The sequence below is a fragment of the Gekko japonicus genome, unplaced genomic scaffold (assembly GCF_001447785.1).
Source record: "Gekko japonicus isolate JY-2015 unplaced genomic scaffold, Gekko_japonicus_V1.1 scaffold3005, whole genome shotgun sequence".
NCBI classification, from domain to species: Eukaryota; Metazoa; Chordata; class Lepidosauria; order Squamata; family Gekkonidae; genus Gekko; species Gekko japonicus.
In genome coordinates, this window is record NW_015168747.1 from 75033 (window position 1) to 87038 (window position 12006).

Genomic DNA, 12006 nt, shown 5'->3' on the forward strand with positions numbered 1-12006 from the left:
TACCTGAATAAGTCTTGGTCTTAAAGGTGCCACTGGACTGTTTTGGACTGGGGGGCTGGGAGGAGCTCTGCAACTTACCTGGCTGCTTCTTGCTCTGACTGAGGGCTGCTGGGAGAAGGGGGTGGGGCTTGTTGCATGTGCCCTGGGCTCTTTACTGGAGCTCCGCTCCTGTGCGCTCCTGCAGGAAATGACCCCAGCCCATGTATATGCCAGATCTGGTCTTCACTGCTGACAGATCCAACACATCTCCAACCCGATAAACCCAATTTACAGACAGTGCAAGGTGTTCAATAATTACAGAGAATAATGCTTTTTTTGTATTAATGGTAAAGTCTAAAGAAGTTGGTTCATGTGGTTCTGCTGACGCCGATGTGCTCATTTCTCCCTGCCAGGCTCATCTTTGCTTCTCAGCCTCAAAAGAGACCTACGTTCGCCGCCATCTTCTTGTTGCGCAGTGCGTGTAAGGAAGCTTTCCGGCAACACCAGCCACCAGGACTTTACCAGCCACACCAGCACTCACTGCAGAGTAGGTTCTGTACAGCACCACACCAAGACAGTCCCGTGGTAAACTATGTACAGATTTATTTACAATATATATAATCCACTGACAAACTGCTCCGCCAAACACCATATCCAAAGAAGAGAAGTGTACAGAGCAGTACTTGTCCACATATATACATTGATTGACCAATCAGCACCTTGCTGAGTCATTGTCACTGACCTCACACCATAGCTGGTCTGCACCGGTCAGAACTTGCTATCAGCAGCTTGCCTGCTGTCACATAGATCATCATGATCTGACTGCTGGATATTAACATCCAACACTTCTCTCCCACACGCTTACGTCAAGGAGCCCCGCCAGACGCCCAGCAGACGGGTCTTCCCTCAGCAGCTCCTGCAGTAGCACCTGGAGGCCTTCCTTGGCTTCATCTGAAAGGAAGATGGAGCCGGTGGGGCGTGGGGGGGGGACGCTGAATGCCTCACTCCCTGCAGAAAGCCCAGAAGGCCAGCCTGTCACTCTCCTGCTGGAGGCAGGCCCAGGGATTCGGGACCCCAAGGGGGACACTGTCTCCTCGGCACGCTCCCACCTTGACTGATGGACACACAGCTCTCCCCAATTCTGTGCCTCAGCGATCCAGAAAAGACGCGGCGTCGGGCACTGCGGGACCCGCAGGCCGATTTGCTCTCAACAAGGCGATCGGCTGGCTTTGGGTGCTGCCTCGGCCTGGGCTCCCGTTCAGGATGAACCACAGAGCCCATGCCATGACAGAGCTTCGGAGCCTGGGCCCCAGGGAAGTCTGGGATTTCCTGGCAGGACGGAAGGGAAAGGATCAGACTCTTCATTGGAAGGGAAAGGCCGGTCATCCAGCCCTCAGGGTGTGCTAGCTGAGCCCACCCCACCCCCCAACTCCTTCCTCAGGCCAAGAACTGAGAGTCGCTGGAAACACCCAGTTCGGAGTGGCGTGATGGAGATTGTTTTTTTGGGGGGGGGAACAGGGGTGCAGCTTGTGAAACAGAACGAGAGCCTCCAGGATGCACTGCTCCTTGTTGGAGAATGGGGTTCGGTCCTGAGGCACTCTGTCCGCTTCTCCCCGAGGTGAGGCGAACTGCGGCAATCTTTGGGAGCCTCCAGCTCCTGCCTGGCACCTCTCCGTTTGGTGCAGTGGTTAAGTGCGTGGACTCTAATCTGGGAGAACCGGGTTTGATTCCCCACTCCTCCACTTGCAGCTGCTGGATGACCTTGGGCAAGCCGTAGTTCTGTCAGAGCTCTTCTCTCAAGGACAGTTCCTGTCAGAGCGCTCTCAGCCCCACCCGCCTCACAGGGTGTCTGCTGTGGGGAGGGGAAGGGAAAGGAGTTTGTAAGCCACTCTGAGATTCCAAGTGAAGGGCGGGGTATAAATCTAATCTCCGTTCGGCTGGTTCTGCTCATTGTCCCGCAACCCGGAGGTTTCCTGCCTCATCCCTCCTCACAGAGCTCCCCTCCCTCTGACCGCCGGGAACAAAGGTTGCCTCAATGAAAGAGGTACCTGAGCTGCTCCACAGCACCAACGGCCACTATTAATATGGGCTCAGTGTTGAAAAACGAGTCCATCGTGCAGGCTCATAGCCAGGAGGGGCCCCACAAGGGCGATGCCCATTCCCCAATTTGCCCTGTCTCTGAAGCAGGAGGGGTCAGGAGGAGGCCTCCCCACCTTGTTCCCATCTGATGGTCGGAACCAGGCCATCGTGCGGGCCAGCCCACGCCATCCGGGTGCCGGCCTGGCTGAGAGCAGGAAGCTCAGGTTGGCGGTGGCGTGGCTCCTGCGGCGTGGCTCAAGTCTTCAGCTCATCAGCTCAGCTCCCTTTCCGTTTCTCTAGGCCCCTGGGATCGGTGTGTCGGTTTGGCTCCTCGTTGGCCAACCGGTCCCTCCGGCTCAGTTCCTCGGTGTTCAATTGCAGCGGCTGGTTGGCAGTTGGTTCCCGCAGGCTGTCTGCTTGGCCTGTGAAGTTTTGCTCTGCTGCAGCATCTCTTTGAGAGCCAGTTTGGTGTAGTGGTTCGGAGCGCAGACTCTTAATCTAGGAGAACCGGGTTTGATTCTCCACGCCTCCACATGCAGCTGCTGGTGTGACTTTGGGTCAGTCACAAGTTCTCTCAAGAGCCGTTCTCTCAAGAGCAGTTTCTGTCAGAGCTCTCTCAGCCCCACCTACCTCACAGGGTGTCTGTTGTGGGGAGGGGAAGGGAAAGGAGATTGTAAGCCGCTCTGAGACTCCAAGTGAAGGGGAGGGTATAAATCCTCCTCCTCTTCTTCTTCCTCCTCCTCTTCTTCTGGGATCTCCTGTGCTTTCGGACCGCCAGAGTGTAGCCTTCCAGATGTGCCGTTCCCAGGGCTGGTGAAAGCTGCCTCCTGGGGTGGGGGCCTCAGTCTTCTTGGGGCCTCGGGAAGCTGAGGAGGCCCAGCCGTGAGTTCAACACCCGTTCTCCTCCTTTGGAGTGAGTCCATTTCTTTTAAAGTTAAAGATGCTGGCCCTGAGTCTCCCTCGCCTTAATTTGCTCCCCGACTGCCTGTTTCAGAAGGGGCAATGTTGGCCACCCTGCCCCCTCCTGGGCCCTGCACCTTCCGCGGAGGCCCCCGGGGAAGTTTGTGCGGCGCTTCCTGCCCTGTGAGGTCGTGAGCAGGGTAAGGAGAGGCGTGGAGTCCCTGCTGCCTGGAAGCAGCCAGCCTTGTGGAAATGGGTCCGTGATGGCCCAGGAGGAAATTCCTAGGCAAAGGTTCCCTTGCTCGAAAGCCAGTCGAATCCGACACTAGGGTTGCGGTGCTCATCTCTGTTTCCAAGCTGACGAGCCGGCACTGTCCGAAGACGTTTCCGTAGTCATGTGGCCGGCGTGACTAGATGCCGAGGCACACGGAACGCTGTCGCCTTCCCACTGAAGCGGTACCTATTGATCTACTTGCAGTTCCTTGCTCTCAAACTACGAGGTTGGCAGGAGCCGGGGCCAGAGACGGGAGCTCACTCTGTCACGCAGCACTCGCGTCTCGAACTGCCGAACTACCGACCTTCCGGTCTGCAGCTCAGCGTCTTAACCTCTGATAGCAGCTTTTCAGTTGGCTCTTGAGCTGCTTGACAGTTGCCGGGCGCATTGGCCTGCTTCACCACAGCATCGGCAGGCAGGGTGAGGCTCCTTAAAAATGGCGGAGGGGCTCGAGGGTGGAGCACCATTGAAAGCTATCGAGAGTGGCAGAGTGGCAGTCGGCAGCCCCCTGTGGCTCCCCAGCACCACCCGCTGACCCAAACGTAAACCCAGCCAGCTGGCAGCAGGGCCGCAGCCAGGATTTTTTCATTCAGAGGGCCTTTAAATAACTCAGGGGGCAAACCCCCCCCCCAGGGAGCACCACAAATAAAATTAAAAATTGGAAGTTGGGGGGCCTTTGTAGTAAGTCGGGGGGCCAGGCCCCGGGATGCCCCGCTGTACCTATGGGCCTGGCTGGCAGCGGACGGAGGAGCCGCATTACGACCCCCGAGCCTTCCCAAGTGGAACACAGAGGTAGAAGGGAGCTCAAGGGTCATCTAGGCCAACCCTTGCTCAACACAGGAAATTCCCCCCTTGTGACCCCTGCTCCGTGACCAGAGGAAGGGGGGGGAACCCTCCAGGAATCCCTTGCCAATCTGTCCTGGGGGGGAATCCCTTCCTGACCCCAGAACGGCGACCGGCATTACCCTCGGCACGGGAGAATGGGCCGTGAAAGCTGAGCTGGAGACGCCGGTTTGGTCTTGAGGCCAACACCTGATTTCTGCTCTGAGTGAAAGAGAGCAGCCCGGTCCCCCAAAAGCTCCTTGTTCAGAGAGACTCGGCTGAACACAAGAGGTGCCCAAAACCACCATTATTGAACTTGACCATACACATTTTGGCCGATTAGCCTTCCCCAGTGGTCAAACCAATGATATTACAGAGTGGCTCCAGACATTACAGTGCAATAATGATTTATAAATTGACCAAGATGCATATTTTATTATTACTATTATTGTCTGTTACCAAAGGCAAAGATATTAATCAGAGGCCTCATTCTTGATAGTTTGCTCCCATGGTCAGGGACACTTTCCTATAGCAACGGGTCAATTGTGTACCTTTCTCATTTGGTCAGAAAAATCTGATGCTGCCAGGAGCCAATACTGATGTAATAGTACCTAGTACCTGGACTCAGATTGTAACTGAAAACGGAATTCTTCCTGGGCTTGTATGAGGTTTTTTGGGGTTTTTAGTCCATTTTGGCATGGCAAAATGTTCGCCACCGGGCAGGACAGGGTCTGGTTCAGATGTTATGTCGTGCCGAAGAGGGTCTCCCGGTGCCTAAGACGTTATCAGGCAAAGAGATAGGATGGTACTGAATTCCAGACACAGTCCAGTGGCTGGTGACCATTCCCTTGGCTTCATTCACGTATTTATTTATTTCAATTTCTACCCTGTCCTCCCTGACACAAAATGTTGACAACTATTTTAGTATTTCATCCCAGAATTCCTAGACCTCCAAAAATTCCACCATACATACGAGAAGGTGCTATATTTTCCAATTGCTAACATTTAGTAGAAACTGAGAGTCAAACGGTATGTAACATTTTTCACTTGAAGGTAAAGGCTTCCCTTGCTCGAAAGCCAGTCAAATCCAAATCTCCGTTTCCAAGCCGAAGAGCCAGCGCTGTCCAAAGACATTTCCGTGGTCATGTGGCCGGTATGACTAGACGCCAAGGCCCCTTAGCCACACATTATTCTCAAATCTAACTCAAAGGGGGCTCCTGGGGGGGGGGAATTCTACGGAGCCTTTACAGATCAGACCCTGCCAGTATTACCATTCAAAGAAAACAGGGAAAGCATCTGTTACGATGTCGACACGGAGATGATGCCAGCTCCACAGAACAATGCGTTTGCTGTCATCGTGAGGCCGCTCTCTTTCACTCAGGGCAGTAAAAAGATGGTGGCCTGAAGGCCAGACTGGAGTCCCTACCCAGCTCGGTTTGTGTGACCAATTCTTACGTGTCCAGGGCAATGCCAATCGCCATTTTGGGGTCAGGTAGGAATTTCTCCCTAGGCCAGCCTGGCCAGGGATCCTGGAGGGTGTCCCCCTTCCTCTGGACATAGGAACCCTTGTCGCTGCAGTGGGGTCATTTGGGGGGGGGCATTCTGGAGGTGGACAGGAATACTGAATAATGCGTTTGCGATCATTGTGAGGCTGCTCTCTTTCACTCCGGGCAGAAAGAAGATGGTGGCCTGAAGGCCAGACTGGAGCCCCTACCCAAGCTCGGTTTGCGTGGCTAATTCTTACGTGTCCAGGGCAATGCCAATAAGGGCCCTTTAAATCAAGCAGGAGGAAGGGAGGGGGGCAGGCGCGGGTCACACACTCGGCTCGCAACCGCCCCTCTCCCCCCTCCTGCTAGATTTAAAGGCCCCTCCAGCTGGTCGGCAGGCCACATGGTCCCTGCCAATCAGCTGAAGCCCTTTAAATCGGGCAGGAGCAGAGGGAGAGGGGTCGTTGGGCAGGTGGTCGCTCTTGGGGCCAGGGCTCGGGGTGGGGGAAGCCCTGCCTGGACCTGGGGGCTGGCAACCCTACCACAGAGGGGAATTCCCTGTGTTCAGCAAGGTTTGGACTTAGGGTTGCCAAGTCCGTCTTTGCCACCGGAACTTGGGGGCGGGGCGTTCCCGGAGGGGGCGGGGCATCCCCAACATGATGATCTCACATTAGGGATGTCCCTGCTCCAAGCCCCAACCCCGAGAACTATCGCGGGAGGCCACCCCTCTCCCTAACATCCGGCAAGATTTAAAGGGCCTCCCGATCAGGTGGACGGCCCTTTAAATCTTGCAAGTGGGGAGGAGGCGGCCTCCACTGTGCACCTGAACTCCAAGCACCAGTGCCACTTGGAGTTCAGGCCCATGGGGTCCAGTTGTCGCTGGCCAGAAGCACTTAAAGGGACCCCTTTAAGCGCTTCCGGCCAGCAGCACCACGCGCCTGATCTCCGAGCAGCATTACTACTAGGAGATCGGACATGTGGGGCCCTGTCCCCACCGGCTGCAAGCACTTAAAGGGATCCCTCCAAGTGCTTCCAGTTGGCAGCCCCATGCGCCCAATCTCTGAGCGGCATTACCATTTAGAGATCTGGCATGTGGGACCTGGTCCCTGCCTGCTGGAAGCACTTAAAGGGGTCCCTTTAAGTGCTTCCAACCAGCAGCACCACATGCCCAATCTCCGAGCAGCATTACAGCTTGGAGATTAGACATATGGGGCCCGGTCCCCACCGGCTGCAAGCACTTAAAGGGGCCCCTTTAAGTGCTTCCAGTTGGCAGCCCCACGTGCCCGATCTCAGAGCAGCATTACCATTCAGAGATCTGGCATGCAGGGCCTGGTCCCTGCCTGCCGGAAGCACTTAAAGGGGTCCCTTTAAGTGCTTCCAACCGGCAGCACCACATGCCCAATCTCCGAGTGGCATTACCGGTTGGAGATCGGACGCGCGGGGCCCAGTCTCCACTGGCTGAAAGCACTTAAAGGGGGCCCTTTAAGTGCTTCCAGTTTGCAGCCCCACGCGCCCGATCTTCAAGCAACATTACTGGTCAGAGATCGGACGTGCGGGGTCCAGTTCCCACCGGCTGCAAGCACTTAAAGGGGGCCCTTTAAGTGCTTCCAGTTTGCAGCCCCACGCGCTCGATCTTCAAGCAACATTACCGGTCAGAGATCGGACGCGCGGGGCCCAGTCCCCACCGGCTGAAAGCACTTAAAGGGGGCCCTTTAAGTGCTTCCAACCGGCAGCCCTGTGTGCCTGATCTCTGAGTGGCATCACCATTCAGAGATCTGGCATGCGGGGCCTGGTCCCTGCCTGCCAGAAACACTTAAAGGGGTCCCTTTAAATGCTTCCAACTGGCAGCACCACATGCCCGATCTCTGAGTGGCATTACCGGTTGGAGATGGGACGCGTGGGGCCCAGTCCCCACCGGCTGAAAGCACTTAAAGGAGTCCCTTTAAGTGCTTCCAGTTTGTAGTCCCACGCGCCCGATCTTCAAACAGCATTACCGGTTGGAGATCGGACGTGCGGGGTCCAGTCCCCACTGGCTGAAAGCACTTAAAGGGGTCCCCCTTTAAGTGCTTCCAACCGGCAGCCCCGTGTGCCCGATCTCCAAGCAGCAATGCTGCTTGGAATTCAGGGACGCGGCCCGCAGCCGCCCCTCTCTCGAGAAGGGAGAGAGGTGGCTGTGGGTGTTTGGGCTTGGGGGTAGGTTGAACCCCCCCAAAAAGCGGGTGAACCCCCACCCAGACCAGGGGGGGGTCTGGCAACCCTAGTTGGACTCGTGGACCCTTGAGGTCCCTTACAGCTCTATGCTTCTGTTCCGCTTGGGAACGCTCCGAGTCCTAATGCGGCTCCTCCTTCCACTGCCAGCCGGCTGGGTTTACATTTGGGTCAGCTGGTGGGCCTGGCAGCCACGGGGGCTGCCAAATGCTGCAGGCCGAGACCCAGACGGTGCCCTCGCGGCTCGTCTTGATAGCTCTCGGTGTTCCACCCTCCAGCCGCTTGACCATTTTTCAAGGAGCCTCACCCTGCCTGCTGTGGCTGTCGTGAAGCAGGCTGCCAGTCTTGGCGAATTGTCAAGCTCCTCGAGGAGTGGAGGAAAAGCTGCTATACGGGGATTCTCTCCTGGCCTATCACTTGGGCTCAACGGTAACCAAAAACAGGGGGAAAGGTAAAAACAGCAAAAGAACCACATTACAGAGGAGCTGCAAAGACCCAAGTCAATCCATTGGCTGATGGGAATGGTGGATGATCAAGCCTGCAAACCATGCAGGCCGGGCCGACCTTCAGGGCCAGAGATGCTGTGACCATTTTCAGTTCTGCTCCTGGCTCATGTCCAGGGAGACCGACTGCTTCTCGGTAAGGACGAAAACCCAAGAGCCTACCCGGAATTAAGTGGCTAGATCGATGGTAGTATACCCCTGGCCAGACTGGCACAAATGTTTAGTTCAGAACCAAACTGTATATTACTTCCAGTGTTCCCTCTAAGCTGAGTTAGTGTGAGCTAGCTCACAGGTTTTTTAGCCTCCGGCTCACACCTTTTTGTCTTCGCTCAGGAAGGATGGGCTCCAGAGCAAACTGATTTATGCAGCAGCCAAATGGCTCGCTCCTAACTTTAATGCCAGGAGCTCACAAAGTAGGATTTTTGCCCAAAAGACTCCACAGCTTAGAGGGAGGCATTGGTTAATAGGGGGGGGCCTTGGGTACCTCCCCCCCCCCCCCATTGTTTATGCGTGTTTTTACGTGTTCCCTGCGGCCACACAGCAGCTCTGGGAAACGGCTTCTGAAAACAAACACACAAAAAGGGAGAGTCCAAATGTGTTCGGAGTGGCCCTGCGGAGGGGAGACCGGGCTCTGGTTTCCCCCACAAGCTGTTTTCTTTCGCAAAAACCATACTGGGGAGGGGTTATTTTTGCTGTGCCACGAGTCTCTGTGCAAATGGAGCAGGAATACTAGTGAAATACTAGTGGGGGTGGGGTCAGGGGCAGTTGTTGTCCCACCCCACCCCCACCCCGGCACCATTCTGAGCCCATTTAGACTCTCTTAGGGAAGCCATTCCATGCAGCTGCTGTGTATATGTAGGAACAAGATAAGACTGAGGTGTTTAAGAGGAAAGAAAAAATTTACGCAAGAAATGTTTGTACAACAATGGTATCCTTTTGTTAATCATGGGAATCAAATGCACGGATTAAATAATGTTCAGCAAAAAATATTACTATGTGCTCACTGGAGGATATGGACTTTACTAGAGTTCCCTTTTCTTCTTTACCATAATAAAGTAAAGGTAAAGGTTCCTTTGCTCGAAAGCCAGTTGAATCCGACTCTAGGGTTGCGTTGCTCATCTCCGTTTCAAAGCCGAAGAGCCAGCGCTGTCCGAAGACGTTTCCATGGTCATGTGGCCGGCGTGACTAAACACCAAGGCGCACGGAACGCTGTTACCTTCCCACCGAAGTGGTACCTATTTATCTACTTGCAATTTCTTGCTTTCGAACTGCTAGGTTGGCAGGAGCTGGGACTAGAGACGGGAACTCACTCCGTCATGCGGCACACTCGGGTCTCGAACTGCTGAACTACCGACCTTCCACAGCCTGCAGTTCAGGATCTTAACCACTCGAGTCACCGCAGCTCCAATATATAATATATGATGACTTTATTTACTTATGTCATTGTACAGTTGTAAATTTATATCTGTTTACAATAAAGAAATTTTAAAAACATCCTTCAACTGTTTGAAATGGTATATATACAAAATGTTCTTTCATTTTTGATCAGAAAAAAATATTTTGTACTCAACGTGTTGTGATTTGCCTTGCTCAGAGACTTCGAGGCCTGGATCCTCTAAGTACAAGGAAACAAAATTGTACTTCCCTGCAGAAGACCAAAAGGCTTGGGGGGGGGGGCAATATCCAGGATGTCTTCATCCCCCTCACTGCTTGCTACAGATAGATGAAGTCTTGGTATAGAACAAAATATATCTGAACCAAGAATAATCTCTCTATGAATGCTAAGACTGCAAACACTCTGCACGTTTATGAAGTGCTTGTCTCTCACTATAAAGAAAGCACACATCTCTACACATACTGAGGCTGAATTTCTAGGCATAATCATAGAGTCACAGACTGTTAGAGTTGGAAGGGACCTTGAAGGTCACCTAGTCCAACCCCCTGCACTCTGCAGGAGCATAGCCGAAAGAACGTCCAGCGAAGGAACACCACCTCCCAAGGCAGTCCGTTCCACTGCTCAACGACTCTTACAGTTAGGAAGTTTCTCCTGATATTTAGCCGGTAACGACTCCCTTGTAATTTCCACCCATTAGATCAAGTCTTGCAATCCGGAGCAAGAGAGAAGAGATCGGCTCCATCTTCTACACGACAGCCCTTCAAATACTTGAAGGCTGCAATCATGTCCCCTCTAAGCCTTCTCTTTCCCAGGCTAAACATACCCAACTCGTTCAGCCTTTCTTCGTAAGACTTGGATTCCAACCCTCTCACCATCCTGGTTGCCCTCTTCTGGACACGCTCAAGCTTATCAATGTCCTTCCTAAAATGTGGAGCCCAAAACTGGACACAGGACTCCAGGTGAGGCCTGACCAGAGCAGAACAGAGCGGAACGACCACCTCCCGTGATCTGGACACAATGCTTCTGTTCATGCACCCTAAGATGGCATTCGCTTTCTTCGCAGCCACATCGCACTGCAGGCTCATGTTTAGCTTGTGATCAACCAGAACACCTAGATCCCTTTCACACGTGCTGCTGTCAAGCCAAGTCCCTCCCATTCTATATCTGTGCCTTTGATTTTTTTGTACCTAAGTGTAGGACTTTGCACTTATCTTTACAGAAGGGTGAGGTTTGCAGGCTGGTGCAATTTTGGAACATCCCAGCACCGATCCATTGTTTTCTCCCTTGCCCCTCCACTTTCAGCAGACCACCCCCCTGAACCTGGCCACGCATCGAGCCTTCAGCCTGTCCTCACTCGTATTTGCAAGAGACCTCCGGGCTGGCAGTCCAAGTTGCTAAGTACAGCCTGGCAAACAGAATATCAATTCTGTGTGATCGTTCAGTTATCACTCAATATCAGGGGTGGCCAAACTGCGGCTCGGGAGCCACCTGCGACTCTTTCACACATGTTGTGCGGCTCCTGGCAGGGCGGCTGGGGAAGCGAAGCGGAGGCATGCCTCCCCAATTGGTCTTCCCTTCCCCAGCCTGTTACCATGGGTGCTCGTGTTTGCATTTCTGTATTGTGTTGATGCTGTGTGTGTGTGTCTCATGTCTGTGTATCTGTGCATTTGGTGACTCGGGGATTACTGCTGTTTGTATAGCTTGCTTTGCATCTCATGCTTGCCTATGGATGGGCAAGACCTGTGCTGCCTGCTACAGAGCATGTGCTTCCCTGGAACTCTCTCCCATGATGCCTCTGGACAAAGGAGACCAGCGCCATTACACCCAACTTGGACCCGTGTAAAACAACAGCGTTCCCCACCATGGCTGATCTGTGGGAAAACACGTAACTCTCTTCCTGCTATCTGTTTTGGCATCATAAAGACAACACCGTTTATGGTTCTCCAGACCAAGCATCTCTGCAAGTCAAAGGTTGCCAATGGAAACGGAGTTTCACACCTCACCACATGGCTGCGCTTTGAAGTTAGGGTAGCATATCTGCATATTGCCCCCTTCCCCTTCATTAGGACGTTACCCCTCTTGGACCTATAGCCATAGTAAAGAGGACGGACCCCAGGGTTTATGGCCTTAAAGCCAAGCCCCAAAACATAGCTTTTAAAAAGAGAAACGCGGCTTTGTTTCTCTGGTTAACCCACCCCTCCCTTACCGTGCACTAAGGTGCTTCAGGTGACTCTCACTAAGTTCCCCGGAGTCGCGACCAGGGAACTCGCACGTGGCTTGGCCGGTCCAGCCTGTGTGTTTTTAGAGCCCACCAGTTGATGCTTTAGCTGCCCTTCTTTCCTAAGAGAAGATTTCTTC